The 23,721-nt window shown below is 40.9% G+C and overlaps 1 protein-coding gene across 7 annotated transcripts in view; it reads right to left on the reverse strand.

Moving 5' to 3' along the window:
• Ptprk (protein tyrosine phosphatase, receptor type K) overlaps positions 1 to 23,721 on the reverse strand; it is a 555,880-nt gene that overhangs the window by 306,166 nt on the left and 225,993 nt on the right. The window lies entirely within an intron of this gene.

A 23,721-nucleotide genomic window follows, 5' to 3' on the forward strand; every position in this document is an offset into this window, starting at 1 on the left:
GCTCTACAAAGTTTGGACTTATCCAGCTGTGTCTGGCTTAGGTCTGGCTGCTGTGCTCAGCTCCTTTCTGCTGCTGCCCTTGAGTGTGAACCTGTTGTGCCCCTGTGGCAAGATGTTCTGCTCCTGGACTAGCTGGGTGGATCTATCCTCTACACTCTCTGCAGGGATTGCAGCTGCAGGGTTACACCTCAGGCGTGTATGCCAGGCCTGAGCTGTACCTGTAGGGGGCAAGGTGAAGTAGGGGGAAGAGGAAGCTCTCCACACACTCACCAGACCTGGGCTAGGACTGGGTCTGGGGGTTCGCAGAACTGGGCAGAAATTCCTACTTGGCGGGCGGGGTGCAGGAGGTACTGCGGAGAGATGGGGGGCGGCCCGAGGGGGTGGGAGAGGGTCCGGCCCACTGTGCACCTGGGCTGGGACTGGTCCTGCCGGCGCAGGGGAGCAGGAAGCTCTCTACACACTCACCGGACCTGGGCTAGGACTGGGTGTGGGGGTTCCCGGAACTGGGCAGAAATTTCTCCTCGGCGGGCGGGGTGCGGGAGGTATGTCGGAGTGATGGGGGGCGGCCCGATGGGGTGGGAGAGGGTCCGGCCCACTCTGCGCCTGGGCTAGGACTGGTCCCGCCGGCACAGGGTAGCAGGAAGCTCTCCACACACTCACCGGACCTGGGCTAGGACTGGGTCTCAAAATAATACATCTTAATTACAAATGTCAATGTATTAATTTCTAAAGAAACACAAGAGTAGCATCCTCCTTGAGGAGACATATAAAAAGGTTGACGATTTCTGTTTTTTTAATATTTTATTTATTTAATTATTTGGTATAGAGTCTCACTACACAGCTCAGACTCTGAGTGAACCTCTTATCTCAGCGTCCACAGTGCTGGGATTACAGGCTTGCGTCACTACGCCTGGGTTCGGTGGCCTGCACATTGCACCCGGGGGTCCAGGTTGACATGACCTGCGGTACTAGGAATGGAACTCACGTCTTTGTGCTTTTTAAACATAAATTTCTTTACGCCTACTGAAAGCAGTTAGTAGAGTATCTTGTTTAAAGCAGCAGAAGTAGTGTCTCAGCACACAAAATGGAAGCTGAGAAAGAAAACAAAAGTCATATCTTCTCTACTTGTCCTTTCTGCTACTGATGGTTTTTATTTGATTAGGTAGATTCTCACTCTATCCTAGAAAAGACTATTGACAACTGAAAAGATATGACAGAAGAAAATGCCATAAGTATACAACTGGAGCAGAAAAAAAAAAAAAAGACAAAAATGAGAATGAAAATATCAACTACAGCCTGGAATAATGCTTTACTTCTTTGGTTACTATAAACATTTGTATACTTCTTACTAGAGAGCTACAAATTGGGGCTCAGCTTTCTAGCAATAAATGCAGCAAGGAGTTCCCACTGTAATTCAATTCAGCACAACAATTCCACTGGGAAGTAAGCTGATGTATTCCCTATGCCGCTCTGCAGATCTGGTTTGATTTGGAGACAGATTTTAGAAAATGCAGAACCACACAGGAAGAAAACATTGCGTGTCTGTCGAGCTCTCTTCCCTTCACAGTGTTTTCCTGAACTACAGGCACCACAGAGTTAGGACAGAGTGCGCAAGGAGAAAGTGGTCAGCAAGGTCCTAAGGAGCCTGATGACTGTGCGTCGATTTCTGCTGGGCTTCTGAAAGAGACAGTTAATGCTTTAAAAAGTGTTTATTTTTCCTTCCGCGTTTGAGTTTCTTGTACCTTCTTTGTTATTGTTTTGTTTTCCTTTCTTTAAACAAAACTTACATGGCTATAGCTGGAAATCTGAACAGCTAATCTGAAGACAGCATCATGTAACACAGGAACCAATGCTGATTTCCTATTATTTTGTTTAGTGAAATCTTGTAGCGCTTCTAATGCTGTCTTTTTCCCCCCCATCACTAATTTGCATTCTTTAAAAATAAAAAAAAGAACCTACAAATATGAGACTGGTATACTTTTTTAATAAACTGAAGAGTCCACCCTCCTTCTGAGTGGCCTTCCCCATTGTATGAAGTGCAACATCACACAAGCACAATATCTTTAAAAAAGTGTTTACAAATCTCTAATAGACAAAGAGGGGCTTGGCGCTGGACAAGGCTACTGCGAGTACCAGAGCGCACAAGCATCAATCCAAAAAAAGTCTCGCTAACCCGAAAACAGCTCTCTACTCAAGTTCATGCGGAAATGAATTCCATGAGACACAGTGAGCATTTACCTTTGAAGTAAGCTTTATCAAAAGAAATTCCAAACTGTAAGCCAAAGAAATTTGTTGGGTAATCATTTAAATAAACCTTGCAGCATATTTACCAAAGAAAACAACAAAACATACAGGCTGCTGCCAGCTTAGGCCATGTCTTAATTGTAATAATAAACAATGAAACTACAGTAGGAGAAAATGATTCTTTTTTGTCCTCTGCAGAGCAACAGGCATGCAAGAGATCCATAAAAACACTGAGAATCAAGTTAAAGAGAAGAGAATTTGGGACAGAATCCTACATTGCCCTAATGAAATATGTGACCTGCTCCCTCAAAACAATATTCTTGCTGACCCTGACTGTAGAAATAGTAATAATAGAGACAGATTCTGAAAGAAGATCAATAACTGGGGTGCAAGTCTTTGCTGAGGTTGGGCAGCCTCGCTCAGAACTGACTCCTGGCCAAAGAAGTAAAGGTTGGGGAAAGGACACACATTCATTTCTATGTGGTTAGAATAACATTCCAGCTTGATTTATGAATCGACCTCAGCCACTCGCTTAGGCCTGCATTAATCCCAATCTTCTAGTCCAAACGAATAACAACTGAAAATATGGAGACAACCTGCAGAAGTATGTGCCTTGTCTCTGGAACTTAAATCTCTTGGTAGAAAAATTTTCTGAGTAATCTAATTTATTGATTGCTAATTCCAAAAACAGAAAAAAAACGCACACGATAGGCGAACATGGGTACAGACACAGGCCCAGTGCTTTAAGACACCAAACAAACGGAGTCTTTAAAAAATTCACAAACCAAGGTTTTCATCAAAGACAAGTTTAAGTGTGTGAAAGAAAAGCTACAAGAATCACAAAAACATTCAAAGGAAATGCAGAGACAAGAACCGAGAAAAACACAGTAAGGCCACTTCACGACTGGTCTATTCTTTATGCTGGAAAACAATTTGATTCACACATTGTTATCAACCTAGAAGAAGCTGTCATGCGTAAGACCACAGGGCTTAGTGTTCAGCCATTTATTATTATTATTATTATCATCATCATCATCATCATCACCATCATCATCAGAGGGTATAACTAGAAAATAATTTTTAAACCTAAACATTATCATCATCATCATCACAGGGTATAACTAGCAAATAATTTTTAAACCTAAACAAGACTAGAAAGATGCACCGGCTGATTAAAAGAATAAATACTTAGTCTGGATGAGATACAGCGAACAAAACAAAATCTTAGGAGGAACAGTGCACACTCTTACCCGTAGTTCTAGCACAGACCTCTACTGATGTTACAGGCCCGTGATGTGGTCACACTTCTGCACATCCACAAATCAAAAGAGTGGAGACTTCTAATCAGTAACGAGAACAGGAGGGGAAGAGCCCAGAGCGAAGGTGGCAGGGATGGGGGAAGAGACGGGGCTAGTCTGATCTGGTCTTTGGCCTACCAAGTGCTGTGTGCTTTGCTTTCCTGTTGAGTCATTAATCACCCGAGCACCCGCTCGGCCTAGGAGCTCCTCATGCTGTGAACCCTCACAAGCGAGACATGACCGAGCTGGAAGTCATGCCCTTCCTGGGGGCACATGTCCCACAGATCTCCACTGGGGATGAACTAAAAAAAAAAAAAAAATTAAAAGGACACCTGAAAAATTTGTTCAGTACTGAACTTATTCTTTAAATATAATCTACATGGATTCTAATAAACAACAGCAAAAAGTTAATATCTATCAGACCTTAGATTAAGGAAAATAGAACAAAATATTGATTTGTGATGTTTGAGAAAATGGAAAAGCAACAGGTATGCCATTCTCGGACACCTTTCATTGAAAACAAAAAAGAGTAAGTTGGACTCATTCCCTAACGAATGGCTTTCCTTAGCAGACTACGAAATTGCTCATCAGTTAAATCTGCTAGGGCAGCAGCCCCTTTGACAAGGATCTACAGCCAGAAGCCAAGTAGATGTACATGCTCTGGTAAGCAAAAGAATTTCTTGCTTTTTTTGAAATCATTTTTTTTTTTTAAATTGAAGCCATCGGAAGAAAGTATTGTGTCTTTAAAACATTCCAGATAGGCATAAGAAAGAATACAAAAGAGCAAAATAGACTGCAAATACAAAAGACTATTAAAATATTACTGTACATTTGACAAGAATAACTATACGAAGCACTCCCCCACACTAATTTTACTGTAGTGAGGGTATTCTCAGATTATATTCATTGCCTTAATTATTAACAACCCTTCATATTCCATCCCAAGCAATTTCCCAGCACCTCATGGACAGACTATTTGCAAGTAATTGCTACCAGCAGCCTAGAAAAAAGTCCCATCATCATGAAAGAAGGCTTTCTTCATTACTGACTTATGAGAGAACAGATCCATTGACCACGTAAAAGAAATGATTTTGTTTTTTTCCTTTATGATAAGAAAAGGTTTTGTTGTCTTCCTTTGTCATTAGGAATATTTTTTTTAAAAGATTAGGAACCAAGTTATTTAAAAACTTAACTCCAGTCTATCTTTTCCATCTGAGAACCCAGCTTGAATTGAACAACTACATGTCCCTAAGGGCTCCTGGGTATGCTCTCTCTCAGGTCCACTGCAGTCTTCAGCAGGCTCTTGGGTAAGTAGAGCTCAGTTGTTCTCTGCCAAGAGAATATTTTTTGGGGGGTTGGGGGGGGTCCTCTGTGTTCATCCTGAGGGCTGGCACTTAGCACAGAAGCAGGCACCTAGTGGCTTCTAAAGAACAGTGGAGAAATTTCTGAACACTTTCTTCACAAACTTAAGAGCCAGAAAATCAGAGATTCCATTGTTCTCCTTTTGAGGTTGTCTGCTAATTGTAACGAAGAAGGAAATAACAGCACCTCATAAAACAGAGGCCAACAAAGTAAGCTGTGATGACACATTTTCAGAAGCAATTTAACGAGAGAGATGGTTAGTTCCAAGGCCATCTTTCAGGAATTAAAGTCTACAGAAACAGTATGAAATACATTTTTAAAACCATGTAAATTTAAAGCAATAAAAAGACTGAATAGAATTTCTTAAGCATGTTTTCCTGTCTTTGAAAATGATGATCACAAAAACAATGTTCAACTAATATGAAAACACTTTATTAGATTAAGCCATTTAATTTTTTAAACAGGATATGGTTACTATTATTTGAAAAGATATTTAGAAAAATATGAAAATGCTAGTATATTCATGGTAGCTGTGTCACATGCTTGGAACTTAGAATAATATTTAAATCAATTTTCTACAGTTAATTGTAACATATTATTTAAATAATACTTCCCAATAAAGACTTGCTTTAAAAAAACTCACCAAACTTTTGGGAAAAATAAGTAGCTGAAAGTGATTTCATATTTTGACCTTTTGTTATGGATCGTGGGAGCTAAAAGAAATCAATATTTGTAAATACAAGCCACACGTAGGCACAAAGGAGCAATTATCTCTGTGCATCAATATACAAAGACAGCCTGGCGCTGCGCTGACTCGTCAGATATGACCCATCCTGCTGAGCCCTGCGGGGCTGCCCAAGCAGGCTAAGGGGACAAGCCAGGGGCAGGGTGAGCCCAGATGCACCTTCTCAGAGCAAGTCAAAGCCAGGAGGTGCACACTGAGCGCTGGCCCCACAATGAAGAACACAATCCCGTGTGCTTCTGTCATTAAGTATGACCCATTGTCTAAGCATGTCTTATGAAGAGTATGGTATCTGCCCTGTTCTGCCCCAAACGTTAATGAGGAAAGGGCTCAAGGGAAGAGTTCAAGAGCCAAACAGGAAGCCTCTCAGGCTGAACATTACTTTGTTTTTTGCAGTTTCACTTTGTCACCTCATTTTCCCTCCTTAAAACTTCCACAAATGCTCCCATGCCTGGCAAAGGCCTAGTCCACTGTCCCTCCCTCTCATAATGGGAATCAGACTCCCCGCAAATTTCTACCTACTGTGAAAGGACAACTCACCTTGTCTCCCTAGAAAACCGCTCTTCCCGCACTTCTGTCCCTCCAATTCCAAACTTGCCATGTATCTCTCTGGTGAAATCTGAACTGCAGGCAGAGTGGTGTAGCTCAGAGGCCATCAGCTTCCAGCCAGACATTCTTGAGATGCCCAAGCTTCTCTGATGCACCCAAGAATCCCGGCCAGAATCAATCTACATCTTTGTGAGTTATAAGGAATACGAGCCCCAGGAAAGCTACACTTTCCAGTAAGTTCCATACCAAGAAGTTACAGGAAGGTGAAAAGTATGAGGCAACATGCTTAAATTTAGGGCAGGAAAAGCAAAAGGGAGAGCTGATGAGATAGCTCAGCAGTCTAAAGTGCCTGCATAGGCAAGGTAGGGTAGGCACAGGGACCGTGGTTTGATCCCCAGCACCATATGCTGCACCAGTCCCAGCCCCAGGTCAGCCTGAGCAGGCCACAAAAAAAAAGAAAAAAAAGTGAGGGTGAACATCTGCCTCTCCAACCTTTCCTTTCCACTCCCTGGACTGTTCGCTTTGTCTCCAATGAATCTATCTGACAGGACAGGGAAGTACTAAAAAGTCTTAGGATCATTCCTTGCTTTCAACTAACCCCAGCCCCTAGAGTACCTTCCCTTATGAAGAAGTGTACCCAGCACTTTTGTTTTGTACAAACAACAAATCAGATGAGCCACATCAAACCTTAAAAAGCACAAAAGATGACTAGCTTCCCGCCACACTATAACTACAACACAAAATTACTAATTACCTAAATGAACAAATCTATAATACCTGCACACAGCACACGCACACCAGAGAAGCCTTAAATGATTTTAAAATAACAATACAGAGAATCTGAGCTTGTCACAGGGTAAATTCCCCAAAGTTTGGGAACTCAGTGCCCCCACTGCTCCCCAAGAGGCAAGAAAAAGGAAACAAGCTACCCAACAGAGGCTTAGGATGTGGATCCAGAATAATTCTTTAAACACTAGAAGCTGATAAAACTTGCTTTACAATTGCAATTTTATGCTGCAGGCATGTTCATATTTTTGCCAGGGGATTCAGTTCACTTCAAGCCATACAAATTTATGCACTCAGTGTATAAACATTTTAACATAATAATCCTCTATCAGAATAGCAAAACAGTATGGTCTAGTGAGTTGTGTGCCGAATAGCCCTACCCAGCTCTATGCACCTCAGAGGGATTCTGCAAAGATTAATTAGCAGATACCTCCAGAAAGAGCTGTGCACGCTTGTGCAAAAATAGTTTATAAATGCCATGTATTTATTATACTTACAACTTGTGAGATAAAGGAAAAAAAGAGGCTATAATATAGCTGTAAGATTTTACAAAGGAAGGGTAGTTAGGATCAAAATGAATGAGACAGCTACTAAAGGAGACTAGAGTGCTGATGGAAAACTGGAACTCTGAATGTGTCCCTCTGTTACATGCAACAAAGCATGCTGCTTTTGAACAAGCAGTGCAAGCAAAGGGTTAAAGAGGCCATTTGCTGGGTCCCCTTCTGCTTCCCTCTTCCACGAGGATTGGAGGGCGATCCGTCTGAGCCCCTCCCTGTCGGTCCTCCCTCAGCCGTGCTCGCTTCTACCTGCTGGCCCAGCTCCGCAGTGTGCACCGGTCCTTCACAGCCATCTCCTGCAGGGCTGCCCCTTCCATTTAGAACATGACAAGGGAAGCAAACAAAAAGGGGTTGCTCCAAAATGCAGCCTGCCACAGTCAACAAGCAGTAGTCAGAAAGAGCATTAATGGTGTAGCAAAAGCTATCCAATAAATATCTTTTTAAAAAGTACAGTTTTGATTTGCGAGATGAGTTTTCCCAACTATAAAGGCACATAAAACAGTTCTTTTTTGTATCTCAGGAGCAATACTGCTTTTTTTTTACGGTATGGGAATTAAGGTGGCACACAGAAAGCACGTACTTTTACATGCAAAGTGTCAGCACCTCAAGTCTCTAAACATCACTTGCTAAAATAAATAATTTTCAATGTTCTAATCCATAAACTATAACCATTCCTAAAGTATCATTTTCAGATATAGGATTACAGAATAGAAACAGAATAAATATACATATTTATAATAAAATTAAAAATGAATAGTGCATAATATGTCAATAGATCAAATATCTGGAGAGGATTAAACTACAGTGGCATAACATATTTGTCTGAGGCCAGGTAGTGTACGTATCGCAAAAAGCAAACCTCTAATTTTCCCCGAAGCAAGGTGTAGACACATTCAGTCCAGGCAAAACCTTCAGAGTTGCTCTGTTATTTTTTAAAAATGGTTACAACTCGAACTTATTAAAAGTCAGCATTCACAGCTCTTAACAATCAGACTCCGCTCGGCCTGTTACATCCTCAATTTTTGTTTCAAAGCAAATCCTAATTCTACTTAATTTAGACTTCTGAAAATGTCAGGTTGTCATTCCCTGAAGTGCCTTTTAAATGTAAACCCTGTGTCTAGGATGTCTTCCTGTCACTGTCACCAGCAGACGTCATGGAGGAGCAGTTGGTGCTTAATTTGTTTTTGTCTCCTATTTTTGATTATTTTACCTTTTTTTTTTTCCGTTCTTAATTTCTTATGTCTGGGGCTGGGGAGATGGCTCAGTGGAATAAGCGCTTCCCTGGCAAGCACAAGGGCCTGAGTTCAATCCCCAGTTCCCCCCCCCCAAAAAAAAAATTTCTTATGTCTTTCTTTCTTCTTCCGGTTTTGCATGCAATATCTGGTAATATGAACCATTAATTTGCAGATGCCACAATGCAATACAACTAATCCTATGAAATTCATACTATTTTGTTTAGTGAAATTATGTATCTTTTGCATTTTTTTCTGCTTTAAGACTACTCTGTACTGTCTTTAAAAAATAAACTTAAAAAAAAAAAGAATGAAAGTCTCCTCCTCCCTGGCAAGTTTTCCACGTGGTCCTGAGTAGACCCCCTCCACACTCAGTGGCAAGCTCTGCCCACCCTCAGGGTGGGAGTGCATCCCAGGAGGGCCACAGCACTTTCCACAAACTGATTCAACTACAGACGGGAACGGACCCATCTGCTTTTGTGCTAAGGGGGCAGAACCTCTGTCTTCCACAACTCATCTACACGCGGTAGCAGCTTCAAACTTTCATTCCATTAAAGATGTTGGATACAAAGAGCGTTTCAGATTTCCCACAAAACTTATCTAGGTGGGGCCGGGGAGATGGCTCAGTAGGATAAGCGCTTCCCTGGCAAGCACGAGGGCCTGAGTTCAATCCCCGGTTCAGAAAAAAAAAAACTTCTATAGGTTATTCTTAATTTCACCAGAGTATAGGAAGACAAAAATATTGGGCCTACTCATAAAACCATGTATAATATTTATAGAAAGGATGCATACACAGAGCTTTGCATAAAGTACATGGAATTTTATCATTATTGTTCATAATACTTTCAAATATATCACCTTTCCTTTTAGATTAAGGCAACCACAGTGAATATAGCATTGCTACAAGGGTCCTCCACACAATTACTGAACACGATTGCAGGTCCCTGCTATACTATCGCATATTTGCCCACAAATATATGGTGTTTGCTATATAAGTATTTTTTTTAAAATCTTAACTTATTTCTGGTGTTACACAATTGTCACAGATTAAAAAGGGTATAGAGAAGCTCATTTAATATCTGAAGTCCTCATTTTGGGGTTTCCATTGTTCAATACCATCAGAATATAAAGTTGAATGAAAGAAACAAAGCCCTCATCATACATACCACACCCTCTGTACACAATGCTGGAAGCAGCATCACTATCTTCTCCTTACCAAATTGTCACAAAAATATGATGCTAAAAAATGCTTATCAAGCCATCCCTGTGCAAAGACACCCAACCATGTGAACCTTCTGGGCTCACGCTGGTCTCTGTCTGAGAATCTCAGCTAGTCCTGTTATCGCAATGGCATGAGCTACACTTGGAAAGAAAGAAGCCATCCACCGCACAGAGTAACCCCAAGGTACCAGAAAACGCTGCTTCCCCCATACAGTTCTCTCTGATACCATCATCCTGCCCCTCTCTTTCTAACACCCCACTGCACGCCCCTCTGGAAGCTTGCCTCCATTGCCACCCGCCTCTGTGTGCCACCGCTGGGTGGAACTGGGCTCCCCCTGTCTGTGCTTCTTGCTGCAGGAAAGAGAAGTACAGTCATAGCTGTGCCTTTTACCTGGGACAACCTCATTGTTTCTCTCTTTAGCACTGGCATTTAGCCGCTGCCTTGCGCATTAACGTGGTGTGATTTTCTTTTTGCTTACCTTAGCTGAGAATTCACTGTGCTTTTGGATCTATGAGTTTATAGCTTTCACCAAGTTTAGAAAATATCTGTCTAACAATTTTTCAAATATTCTCCCATTGTCTTTCTCTGATCTTGTGAAACGTGGATTATACTTGTTCACCTACCTGATACCCAAGCTCAGTGTGACTTTGATATTCATTTTCCCGTTTTTATTTCACGTCCAACAATCATATTGCTATAGTTTCCTAATAACTGAAACTGTCCCCTGAAGTTCCTTCCACTGGGTTCACCTTGGTGTCTGCCAGCTGTTTCTGTACCATGCTCACATCTTCCTGACTCGGAAGCACAGGTCACAGAGTAGCACTAACAGCCCCACTAATCCTATCAGCTGTTGTTCCCTGAAGCTTAAATTGTCTTCCTTTGCCTGAGAGGTGCTTTGCTGTTGGATTTTAAGAATTGTGGATTTTATATGGTTTTCTGCTGGAGTTTATTGTATTCCTTCAAGAAACATGGATGGAATTTTTGTGGTACCTTTGTTCTGTTTTCTGGGGCACACTCTCAAACATGAGTCAATACCATCATTTCAAGGATTGGCAGTAACCATCAATGGGGTGTGGCCAGGGTGGGCCATAGAAGAAAGGAGATTTAGTCCACCATCTGGGCCACATGGTTCCAAGCACGTTCCCAGAGATGCCATAGTTAGAAGGCTCTCTGCCCCAGCTGCTGGGAACCTAAGTTAGCGGTGGCTCTGTGTGAATTTCGAGAGTGAGTTTCCCACCCCTTTCTAGTGATCCATGAGCCTGTCTCTGAGAGCTCAAAGGAAGCCTCTGCAGACATGGGGAGCACTGGCTTCTCTGTCCTCCGCTCCAGGGGAGTTTCACCTACTATATACGCAGTTTGAACAGACACGTGTCCAAGTCTGTAGGGTTCTTCTTCCTGGGTGTCTTCTTCCCCTGCAGTCCTCTAAGGTCTCACGGCCTTACTCTCCCAGTCTCCACCCTTTGGCAAATGTGCTAGGTTTGCTCAGGGTCTATTTTCTGTGCTAAAGCCGGAATCTCCATAGGTCCCATGCACTGCGATCATCTTCATTTAGTTTCAGGGTCATTTCACTTACTCTCCTCTGATCAGGAATTGCAAAACTGCACTGCCTGTTCAGTGTTTGAAAATTCCTGCCTAGGAGGAGCAAGTTAATCTTGCATGAGCAAAGGAACCGTTTAACCATTTCTCCCAGGAAGAGCGAATAAAAACTATTTCACGTTCCACTTTCCCTCTCAGCGCGACTTCTGATAGTTTATCTGCCTTAAAGCCCTGATACCATCAGAGTATAGGATGGTATTTGATCACCTAAATTTCTATAAGCCTGACCGTCATCCCTATTCTGCACCTTCACATACTAAACGATCCTAGTTTCTCTTATCAAGAGAAGCCAAGCAGACCAGAGGAGATCCCTCTTCCTTTCTTGCCAGGAACCTGAGCACTGCTGACCCCTGCCGCCCTCTCTCCTTCCCACTACTCTCTGAAGATGAGTGGCCTCACTTTGCCAGGACCAAGCGCTGCCTTGATTATTCGCGTGTCTGGACCTCACTCCTCTGATCATCATTTTCTTGGGTCTCTGACCTGCTCCTTCCACTGCCCCCCACTAGTCTTTTATGCATATACTGAGGTAGCCTCTTGCATTTTGAAAAGCCTTCATTTGTTTATAATTACCCTATGGCCCAAACAACCTCTTCTCACCCACATTTCTATTCTCACTCTGCTTTCTGTACTTCATCATCTCCTACTGGCTCACCAATCCACCAAAAAACAGCTTCTTCACCCAGAACTACTGGTGCTTTCTTACTGACACACACTAATTATCATCGATGGCCATACCACCCCGAGGGCTCCCACCCTCCTCTGAACCACACTAATTATTACATGCAAATGCCATTCTTGACATTTCTCGCCCTGTGGTGGCTGGCTTCTGCACTCTTGCTTACTCTGCCTTCTCTAAACTTAGTGTTGATTTCACTGCATATTCTTAGGGTATTGTCACTTGGGGATAAACTTTATTATTTTTATAAATATGCATGTTAGTGGAGATTCATTTTTTTGGTATATGTACACAATATTTTTAAAATGTTAAATTCTAAAATTTAAATTACACTTTATATTTTTCTAAGTCAACTATGTGCTTTGGATTAATAATAAAAAAGTAATTCCGACTATTTCTCCAAATCACCGAAAAAGATTTCCAACTGCTTGTTAAAATTTATAGCAAGAACTTTCTCAAATAATAATTTTTGCTTTGTATTTTAATGACTTCTAGAATTTCCATGGTGATTCCTTAAGAACTTTCTAATTTAGAAACATATGGAAGAAATAAAATAGTGGGAAAATGACATGAGCTACTACCTATGGCCAATTTTAAAAGATGTTTGCAATGCTTGGAAGTCCAAGTAAGTTATTTCTCAAATAAAGATTTTTAAACCACAACATTAAAATGTACTGTACTATCACAGAAGCACATAGAGGGAAAGTATTTCTAGTCTTCCTAGTATTCTGGAAGTACTTCCCTTCATGTTTTAAAGTTAACTACATTAAGTACATAACCTCAAATATATAAATTTTTAACATTAAACATACATAACATTAAATAGACATAATTTAGTTAAACGTTAACTAACTTAAAGCTCTTTGAAAATTGGCAGGCATCTCTTTAGTACCTCTAAATTAAAAAGTGGAAATCTCTCTCCAGAGCCATGTTGTCCTCAGGCTCATGAAGTTTCTCTTTTTCATATCACTGATGTGTTGGCCTTTTTCATCAGCCTCCAAGTCGGGCCTTCCGTGACACTCCCCTCCTCCCACCACTTGTGGGCACCCAGACTACAGCCCGGACCAGTGCTTCTCACAGCGGGGTCCCTGCACCCCTGGGATCCGAAGCATGTACCAGGAATGAATGCACCTAGTTCCACAAAGCGTTCGCAAGTGATTTCTAAGGGGCACAGCCTCTAGGGAAAGCCACTTTTAAGAACTTCATGTAAATGAGTCATCTGAACATTTACAAAGCAGTGCAAAATAATCTAAGTTCTGAAAATTCTCGCTCACAGCAAAGGCCTGTGGCCTGCAGCGTGCATCTCAAGGCACTGAGGGGTCCAGCTGCATTTGGCCACCAGAGCACCGCAATCAGCACTAACGTGACACCAAACGCGCTTTGTTGTGTATGAGTTTCTTTCAGGAAATGAGTCAGAAATGTAATTTAGAAACTCTGAGTCCAGACTGACTAAAAAGTGTCGAAATGAAATGCCGGATTTGTACACTTTAAATGACCAAAGGTCACATTACTCGAACAATGCATTTGATTTTCTATTATTGTTCCATCAGTGGGATGACATTAAACTTTTCTGTAAAAATCCTGCTCTTTCAAATGAGCAATTTATCCTACAGGACGATCCCTTTTAATAGCATATTTCAAGTTTTTAATGAGACATTGTTAGGTTCTTTTTCTTTCTTTCTTTAAAGTGTTAGCCTCTTATCAGAGACAAATACAGAAAATTTGACTTATGCCCCCTTAATATACCACAGGCAGATTAAATAAGCTTTAGAAACTTATTCTGGGTCTCCGTATCAAAGCAGTCTACACTTAAACATGACAGAAATTGTTGGGTATTTTATAAAACTATAATTCAAGGAGAATTCCAAGCATGTATCCAACAATATTAATTTAGCATTTTATTTTTCATGCACTATATAAAATGAAGTATCTTTATACTGCATAAATGTCAAGTTGTAACATAATGGTACTATATTTAGTAACTTCGAGACAGTATTATTAAAAGACACTAGATTTGTGAAGCAGTAACACAATCAAATGGAGAATCATTCCATTTTACGAGTTCCACAATTGAAAAACAGCCGCTCAAGCTGTTTGGGAAGAGAGAAAATAACCAAACTTCCACGTAATCTTGGGATCCTCTTCCTTGGATAGAAAGGCTGAGATCCAGCTCTCAAGGGCAGGGGTAAACTTCAATTCAGCCTACACTACTTCTGAGGGCAGATTATAGTTCTGATTCTAAGAAATGCCTATGTATTGTTATTAAAATTTACTCCTTTCTACACTACTCAGATCCTTTTAGTGTTCAGAGCTAAAGGCCCACAATACTCAGATACATTTACGCACACATAGCAAGAATCCCAAGTTAATACCGTCTCCTTCCCATATATTTCTACTATTGTAGTCCCAAAGCAGCACTGTCATGCGCACTGGGAACCTGGGAGGAAGCACATTCTGATCCTCTCCAGGTACGCAGTGAAACACTAACCACAGAGGCCAAGACCTAAGTTTATCCAGAATTCCAGTTACTGTACCTCTTGCTTGAGCTTGGGAAATACAGGAGTAGAAATTAAGGAAAAAGGAGCATTACACTCGAGGATAGAGAACTAGCGGGGCTGTAGGACTCTAGAGGTAAGTAATTTAATTCCTTTAAGTGCTGCAAATTTCTGAGTTACGTTTATGCTTATGAACTTATAGCCATGTAGAAACAACACACAGCAACACTTAATCATCAGAGAAAATCTCAGACGATCAATTTTAGAAATACAAAGCACAATGAGCAAGAAATTAAGGGTGTGCTAAGGAATGCAATACAGGATATAACAAACAATAGTAAATACCACTTACTGATTTCTATTATACACCAGGTATTAGACAAAACATTTCATACACTTTTACCTTTTCATTTAATGTTCACAGCAGCCTCACAAATAAGAAAGCGAACATAAAAACTAAATGTAGTGGGCAGAATAACTGCTCCCTGACAGTCTGTGAACTAATTTCTAGAGATGGGTGTTCGACGGCAAAGGGAAAATAAGTTTGCTAATGAGTGGAGCTTACCAGAAGAAGACAACCTGGATTATCCAGGCAGGTCAAATGCATAAAGCTAAAATTTGAGAGTGAGGAGAGAGTGAGAGGTGGAGCGTCCCCTAACCTCCTGTAGCAAGGAAAGGTAAGGAATTTGCTCTCTCCCAGGGCCTCCAGAAGGCACAGCCCTGCCAGCACCTTGATTTTAGCCCAGTGAGACTCGAATCAGACACTTGACTATGGAAATGCAAGACCATATATATCTGGCCACTTAAGCCAATAAATCTGTGATAATCTATTATGTCATAGATTAGTAAAATACAAGGGTATACAGTGTATGTACTATAAGGGGCTGAGTTATAATAGGAACTCAGATTTGAATTTCATTCATTGAGATCATGTTGTATTCCACTTTTAGTTATACAATATCAAACACCTCCTGCAGCATGCTTTGTGTCCAGGCTTCCCTGGACATGAGCAACAACCTCTCCAGCAAGCGCATGTTCTCTTCTGACAGGGAACATCTACACGAGCAGTGGGTGGTACAGGGGTGCTTGCTTGTTTGTCATATATTCTCTACCTCTCTGGCTCAGATAATTTTCTGTTGTGTTTTATTGGCTCCAGTCCATGCATTTAAGATACATTGTGTTTATGACAGGAATTTATTTTTAATTATTCTTCCTGCAAATGGTTGGTGAAGTTCCTGAATCATACTTTTGTTTTGATCATGTGTGGAAAATCTATGGTTTTAGAGGTTTATGCTATATATATATAAAGTAAAAGAGAACAAAACCGCTGTCAGAAGTGGACAGAGAAATAGGGCACTCTGTAGAAGATATCGATGCCTACCAATAAGTCACTAGGAAAAACTCAAAAAACAAAAAACACCTCATCTGTATCAAATGAACTGTTTCCCAGGTGGCCTTTATTAGATATTTCGCAAACTTGCAAAACTTAGTTCAAAATACTCAAAGGAAAACATTTCAGTCACAGAAAAATAAAAATAAATTACAGTAATTCGTATAGAAATGTTTCAAATAATTCTGTTTTCAATTGATGATTATATCCAATACATTTCTCATGAAAGTATGTCACCTATTCGAAACATAAACTTTTCAATAAACAATAAAATGCATGCATAAAGAACTGTGAAATATACTATCATAGGTAAACACCAGAATATTTGTGAATATGTAGAGTACAAATCCATTGATAGTCTAATCTCAATTTTAGCAAAAATAGCAATTAATATGTGAAAGTTACCATGCGCTTCCTTTTGAAGGACTGGTATCTATTTCAAATATTATTTTATATTTGTTTCTCTATCTGATAGATACCAGCACACATCATCCCCAGAACACCTCTCTCACAACTCTATGCACTTGCATGTTTTTTTTTTCATTTTTTTATTTTTTATTTGTTGTGTCTGTCCTAAACTTTCTCCCTGTTCCCCAATAACATAGCATACAATGGCTGTTAAGGGCAGAGTGGCACGGATGAGCCCTGTGACAGTGGCGGCAAACCTATGGCATGCAGGTTACTGTATTTTTCTTCTAAGGCAAAAGGTATTAATGTGTGAGTTTTTTTGTTTTGTTTTGTTTTTTCTAAACTAAAAACTCAGTATTCAGATCTGACTACCACATTGGCACTTTGTGATTAAAAAACTGAGTTCTGGGCTGTGGTTTGCCACTCGGTGGCTACAGCTTTGCCAGGAGGGCCCTACGAATTCTGCCTCTGCCAGTCTCCAAAGATAGGTAACCCTCAGCTGGATTCCTGGGTACCCTGCCACAGTACATCCATGCTGGCAATGGAATTTCGATATAATTACTTGTTAACTCTTTTGTATCCACTTCAAGACAAGAGGGCACTCTTGGGCAACAGCTGTGTTTCCTTAATAGCTGCATCCCAACAGCTAAAAGAATTCCTATCTTGGAGAAGAAATTCCAGAATCCTTTGTGAAATCCGCAGCATCATCCTGCAGCTCCAAGAGTGGCCACCACAGCCAGATACGCTGGGGCTTCACACCCACCTGATGATTCCTGGCTTTGTGATCCTAAGAAAACCCACCAAGTCTTTTAGTTTTCTTCTTTCTGGAACAAACACTGTGATATTGTACATCAATTAAATGTTCCTAAAACAATGTAGAGAATGCAAGTAAGGGTGTCCTACCACAGTGCGTGGAGGAGGTCTTGTTCTATTTTGCTTTATTCTTTTAAAGAAAATTATGTGAGACTGAGTAAGACATGTGAGGAAGTTTATTTCTTCTTTCTCCCAAAGAAAGGAAGTGAAAGATCTGTCGGCTGTGTGGCTTTGGATGAGCACAGAATCTGGTCTCTGATTCCAAGATGGCGAATCTGTGGTTTTACCCTCAGAAATAGGGAACAATGTTTATGGTGACACGTAGCGTTTAGGGGGCTGGGGCTGTAGCTCGGGGCATAGCACCTGCCCGGCTAGTGCAAGGCCAGGAGTTCTATTCCTGGTACCAAAAAGGAAAGAAAAAAAGTAGAAAGAAAGAAGGAAAAGTGGAGTCTTGGGCTGTGCCCTTCTGTAAGCGCCAACCGGGTCAGAAGAGCCCTCACTGTCTAACCACTTCTGAAAGCCCTTATCTCTTTAATGTAGTCACACTGGCAACATTTCAGTTTGGAAAACCACCTAAGCTGTAGCAATGATGAGCCTACGAGACCATCCTGCACAAACTACCACCAGGCTAGGGCTTCACTAAACTGTGACTTCTGAAACCCTACCAAAATTATCAGTCCTCCTTACCAGCCCATTCTACAGCTGAAGTAGCCTCCGAATAAAATTTAAGAGAACAGAAATGTCATACCTTTTCCAAAACAATACAGCAGATCAAAATATTTTTCCAGGAATTATCTGAGTTAATACTTGCTGCGTTCACTATAATTAAATAACAACAGTATAGCTATGGATGCTGTGTGAGGAAAGGGAGAAAGCTACACTTGACTGAAACAGTATTCACTTTAAGAATCCTCCTCTGATTTCCAGTACAGATAACTCATGCAGAAAGCGCACAAAGTGGACGTTCAAGTGAAAGACAGACTCAGCTTCCTGCTCACACACTCTGATTAGATGGACACAAGCGGGAGACAACACACTTGAAGGAACCCGGGGAAAGCCTGCCTGAGGGCCCAGCGAGATGGAGGCTTTGCACTGAGGGCAGTTGGGATTGACTTTTTCTTTCAGTTCTTCCTTTTTGTATGCTTCCTCTTCTCCACCATAATATATATGTTCTATTAGGGCAAAGGAAACTTCCCATGGGACAGATGAACATCTAGGCATAGTCCTTCAATGTATTTTATAATTTTAGTTTAATTAGATAAGCAGATATTATTCTATTTTAAAAAACAAACCCATCAACACGTTCACTGACTGTACTGCACAGATCGCTATGTTACTCTCCACGCTAGTGCTAACCATCAATCTTGTTAAGGTGTCCATTGCTGTTTAAATGATATATCCTTGCCCCAGGACAGTCTTTCTCTTCTTCTTCTCTTGTTTGATTTCTAAAGAAAGGGGTCGCCCGTCTTTATTCAGTGCAGCCTGAAGTAGAAATACTGAATGACCACTATTTCTCTTCTGCCACTTCAATTACTAGGCTCTTCTTCTTTGGGATTCTCTTGTAGTTCATGGAATCTAACTTCTTTTTTCATGGATAATTAGTGAGTTCTATAAATGTCTGCCAGTATTTTGTAAACTTACTTTTATTAAGTAAATTTATCACATTAAGACTTGGAGGCAAAAAGAAAAGCTTACTGTATTCCATTTCTCTCTCTCTTTCTCTTTTTTTTTTTTTTTTTTTTTTTTTTAAGAGGGGATTAAACTCAGGCCCTTGGGCTTGCTGCATTTCATTTCTCATTTTGGAAGTCAGAGGTTACTTTTCAATTGAAAATGAAATGTATCTGCTGCAACTAACAGTCTTTTAAGAGTTAGGTCTATGTTCACCCTGTCTAGGCACCCAATTTTTGCTTAATTTCCATGACAGATTAAGACATGCTAAATGTAGAGTACACAGAAAGCTCTGCTTCACTTAAAATTCAAATACTTTATTAAATAAAAAGAACATCAAAATCATTACAGTTTTGTAAGTGTAAGTAAATGACAGAGGGCTGATCAACTATGAAAATGGAAAGACTCTTGGGAACACAGCCAAAATCATTGAAAGATACATTAGTGGGGTGAGGGTGAGCCACAGCTTCACAGAAGAAAGCTTTCTAGACATACATGAGCTCCTGAGCAAATTTCCTAGCATGGGAATAAAACATAATTTGTGCAGGAACAAGAAATCTGTAATGATTCACATGAAGAGTGAAGGAGATTGCCTTAGACCATGAGGACATTTGGGTTAGTACTACTAGATGCTCTTCCACAAGTTAACTATCTGCTTAGTTGGCATTTGAAATTCACTACGCCATAAGACTGGAGAGGAAAAGCAAATAGAAACACATCCTTTAGGAAAGAAGGAAAAGAGCATTTTTATGCTAAAATATGTTCAGGTACATGTTGAATGTGTAACACGTGATCTGCACACTTATCTAAGATTCAGTATGCGGGACCCACATTTTCTGATTAAATTAGGCGGCTGTCCGGGTCACCCAAAAACAATTTCTCTGACCTGCCTCCCCCAAAGCTGATTAGTGCCAGAGGGTGGGAAGACAAGCCAAAACGTCCAGGGAGTGCAGGTAAGCTGGCCTGGAGTGGCACATGCATGTAGTCTGCGGCCCCAGCATCGGCACCGCTGGCACAATGCTACCTACGCCTGGTGTCACAGCCCACGCCCAGGAGGAGTGTGCAAGCTCTGAGAGGCAGGACAGGGGCATTAAAACAAAAATTCAGACATGTTTGGAATACAAAATCACTGCGTTCATCCCAGGGAGTCGGCGCCTATATGTGAGGCATACATACAGGCATTCTAATGCCTTCTGTCGTCCACTGTTCCTCTCCCCCGTCCCTGTGTCTCCATCTCTTGGTCCCTGTCCTGTCTGGAAAATATCTCTCCCTGGTTCCTCTTATCTATCTCTCATTTTTCTCTTTATTTATACTTTGGATTGCTTGTACAAAATTTTTCCACCGGGGTGACATTCAAGCTTGCACATCCAAGGGATTACCCTTAACAGTTTACACCCATTTTGCTACAAGTGACACAAGCCTGTCCTTCTGTACAGCAGAGCGGGCGATTGCTGCACAGTAAAGAGGTGCTGCTCCAAGAGGGAAGTTAACAAAGCTTTTCTGGAAGGACTGATGGAAACCATTCAGGTATTTCAAGCTTCCTGCTCTGCCACAACTCCATTATTACAGAAGCATGGACCCCAAGTCCAGAACTGAATGTGGCCATGTGCCAATAAAGTTTTATTAACACTGAAATTCTTTTTTGTTATGAAATATTATTCATCTCTTCTTATTTTTCCCCAACTGTAAAAACCATTACTGGACGGACTATAAGATGTTTAAAAACAGGCCCCAGGCTGCACTTGGACTGCTCCCTGAATTCCCCACCTTCTGCTACAGAATCCAAACTCTTGAGGGTGGGATTGACTCTAAGTATCTCTTATTATATACAAAGCAAGAATTATGAAAAATTGGCCCGGACGGGGAGAAAAAGGATTAATTTTCATTTTTAATTAATTAATTAATTTTTAATTAATTAAAAGGAGAGGTTCCTCGGTACAGGGGAAGGTGCAAAGACACCCTGGCAAAACCATGTGTGACAGATGAAGCGGCGAAATCTAAGTGTAGAAAATGGTCTGATAGGGATGAAGAGACGAGAGCACTAAGCTCACACTGGATCTGAGGAGCCGCTATGGTTCCTGCTGTGGTCACTCACTCAGAGTAACACAACCTACACCTAATCCTAACCCTTGCAAACTCTGATGCTCGTCTCCCAAGAAAAGCTACAAATTCAGCTGCTTGCTTTAAACAGAATTTGATTCTCATAAATTTTCTAAATTCTAAAAACAAGAAATATGCAGAGCCAACATCTTAAACTTCAGGACCCTATAGTCAGCCAGAATTCCACACAGAGCCAATGAGGCATTGACAACATATAGCTCATACTGGTACATACTAGGAGAAAAATCACGTTCCAAATTTCACCCCGTTAGAGTACGTGATGAAGAACATAAAAACCATTAGCATCACCAAAATCAGAGGTGATCAAGCCTCTCTCCCCCAGTGAGAAGTTTGGGGGACATTCTTGACCAATCCCTCTGAATTAAGCCAAGGCCTTCCTGGCCCAACTCTCCGAGTGACCTACCACACTCCTTTCCTGGCCTCTGTTCCTCTCCTCTTCCCCTGCTCCAGGTCCCCAGCCACTTCTGCGCCTGGTCTGGCCTCCCTGGTCACGTCCCCCGGCCCAGGCTGCTCCCTGACCAGAAGGGCCCCCCAGTACACGTCCATGTGCCTTCTCTGTCAGCTTCTGCACTCGCAAACCATCTCAGTGAATTCCAGAGCAACTCGCCCACTTGAAAGGCTAACTTCTCTCTTTACCTAAAGACTCCAGCTCCCATCCTGCTCTGTTTTCTTTTCCATAGCTCTTACTGCCTTTCCATCTTCCTTAAGATGTTAGCTGCTTGCTGTCTATCTTCCCCATTTCCCTTAATAAAAACTCTGCACAGAAATAGTTCTGTTCTATTATTTCCTGGTACATTGTAAATTAGAAAAATAGTGCCTTCCATGAAGGAGATCTTCGGAAAATATTCGTTGGATAAATAAATGAGCACCTTCATAAGTGGCATATATCAGTTTTTCAAATTGCAAAATTTTAGCAACTCAATTCTGTTTTCCCCAAAATAATGTTTTCACTCACACTGGTATTTCTAATCTTAAAATCAGAAATGTTCCTCTCAGTTTGCTTAAATGCCCTGATGTTTGGTGGTAGGTACTCAGGGAAAAGGGCTATTTTTCACCACTCTCAATGCTGTAAAGATAACAGGTGAAGGGATTTACTATCTTATAGCTTAATTTTGCAATTAACTATTACTTTAAAATGTAAGACAGTGCAAGGGATGTTCAGAAAAATGTTGAACCCAAAAATTAAGTCTGATTTCAAGGCTCAGAGTATCTTCATTTTAAATAATATTAATGTATATAATTTTTGAAAAACAAATTATCTCTCAAAAGAATAAATTAATTTTCCTACATATATAGACTACCAGGATCTTACTCAGAGTTAGAGATTCAACCTTGCCAGTATACTTGATAACTAGATAGCCTATTTCCACTGTTGGAAGACCTTAGTACTTTATTCTTCCTTCTAGGATAAGGATATTATCATGATGATTTATGTTCTACATCCACTCAAACTAAAATAAGATGACTTACATTTATTACTGTGTCTGCTACAGGCAGGTTATTCTGCAGCACATTCAGAATCAGGTCCTCTGTGTTATCTGTTATTCTCAGTGGGCCAGATTTCGAATGTGCTACAGAATATCCATAGGAGCTTGCCAGACGATCTCTGTGTTGGTGTCCCTACGCCTGAAGAACAGCCCAGAAAATAAATATTAGGTGATCACTTTTATTAGTGAGTAGCCCTACCAGATTTCTAATCAGTTTCCCTCCATGTCCCTGTCTGAATTATTTTTGTAAAAAAGTGATCAAATGTGCTCTGATACTACATTACTCTAATAAACTCTATATTCTATATATTCTTTAAGTAGAAAGGCTTTCTTTTACTACTTCAAGAAGTTGCAATGACTTTCTTAAACTAGAAGCCTGAAGTGAAAGCTGTGGCATAAAGATTCATACTTAATTTTATTCCATTCAAATAAACTGTTCTAGGATGAAAAGGTTTTCTTTAAAACACTACAAGTACTTTTTGTATAAAATTTAAAGAGCGTAAGATTACTGCCATGATCGCAATTCCAAGAGTTGATTATCTCCACTACGACACTGTTTAAGGATTATTTGAATTCTGGACACCAGCTGAAGTGGTAGGAAGTTTATCTAAAGAAGACAAAAGGTGCAAGGCAGGCAGAATGGAATGCTGCAGAGCGGACCCTGTCACAGCCCGTGCCGTATGCAGCTCTGCGGCATTAAATTGCTCTGACGGACGTTCATATGTTGTCTATGGCTGACTTTGAAAGACAAAGAGCGGCACCAAGGCTTCTGTTCTTCCCTGGCAAGCTGGGCTGAGGGAAGAGCTCTCTGTACATAAACTAGCAAAGCAAAACCAAAGTGAACACTAGGAAGACGGCCCTTCCAGTTAATGCCGCTACTGAAGGCAGCATCGCACCCCGAGCTGAAACTTCACTTTCACCACATTTAAATTTTCTTTACTACCCACAGTTCACTGTGTCACACAGAACAAACAATGTCCATAAATGTAAATGAGAAAAAATATACAGAGGCCCTTCTGTGTAAGACAAAACCTTAGCTATGAAACATAAAATGAGTAATGCTGAACAAGTTTAA

The sequence above is a fragment of the Octodon degus genome, unplaced genomic scaffold (genome assembly GCF_000260255.1).
Source record: "Octodon degus isolate 3935 unplaced genomic scaffold, OctDeg1.0 scaffold00034, whole genome shotgun sequence".
NCBI lineage: Eukaryota > Metazoa > Chordata > Mammalia > Rodentia > Octodontidae > Octodon > Octodon degus.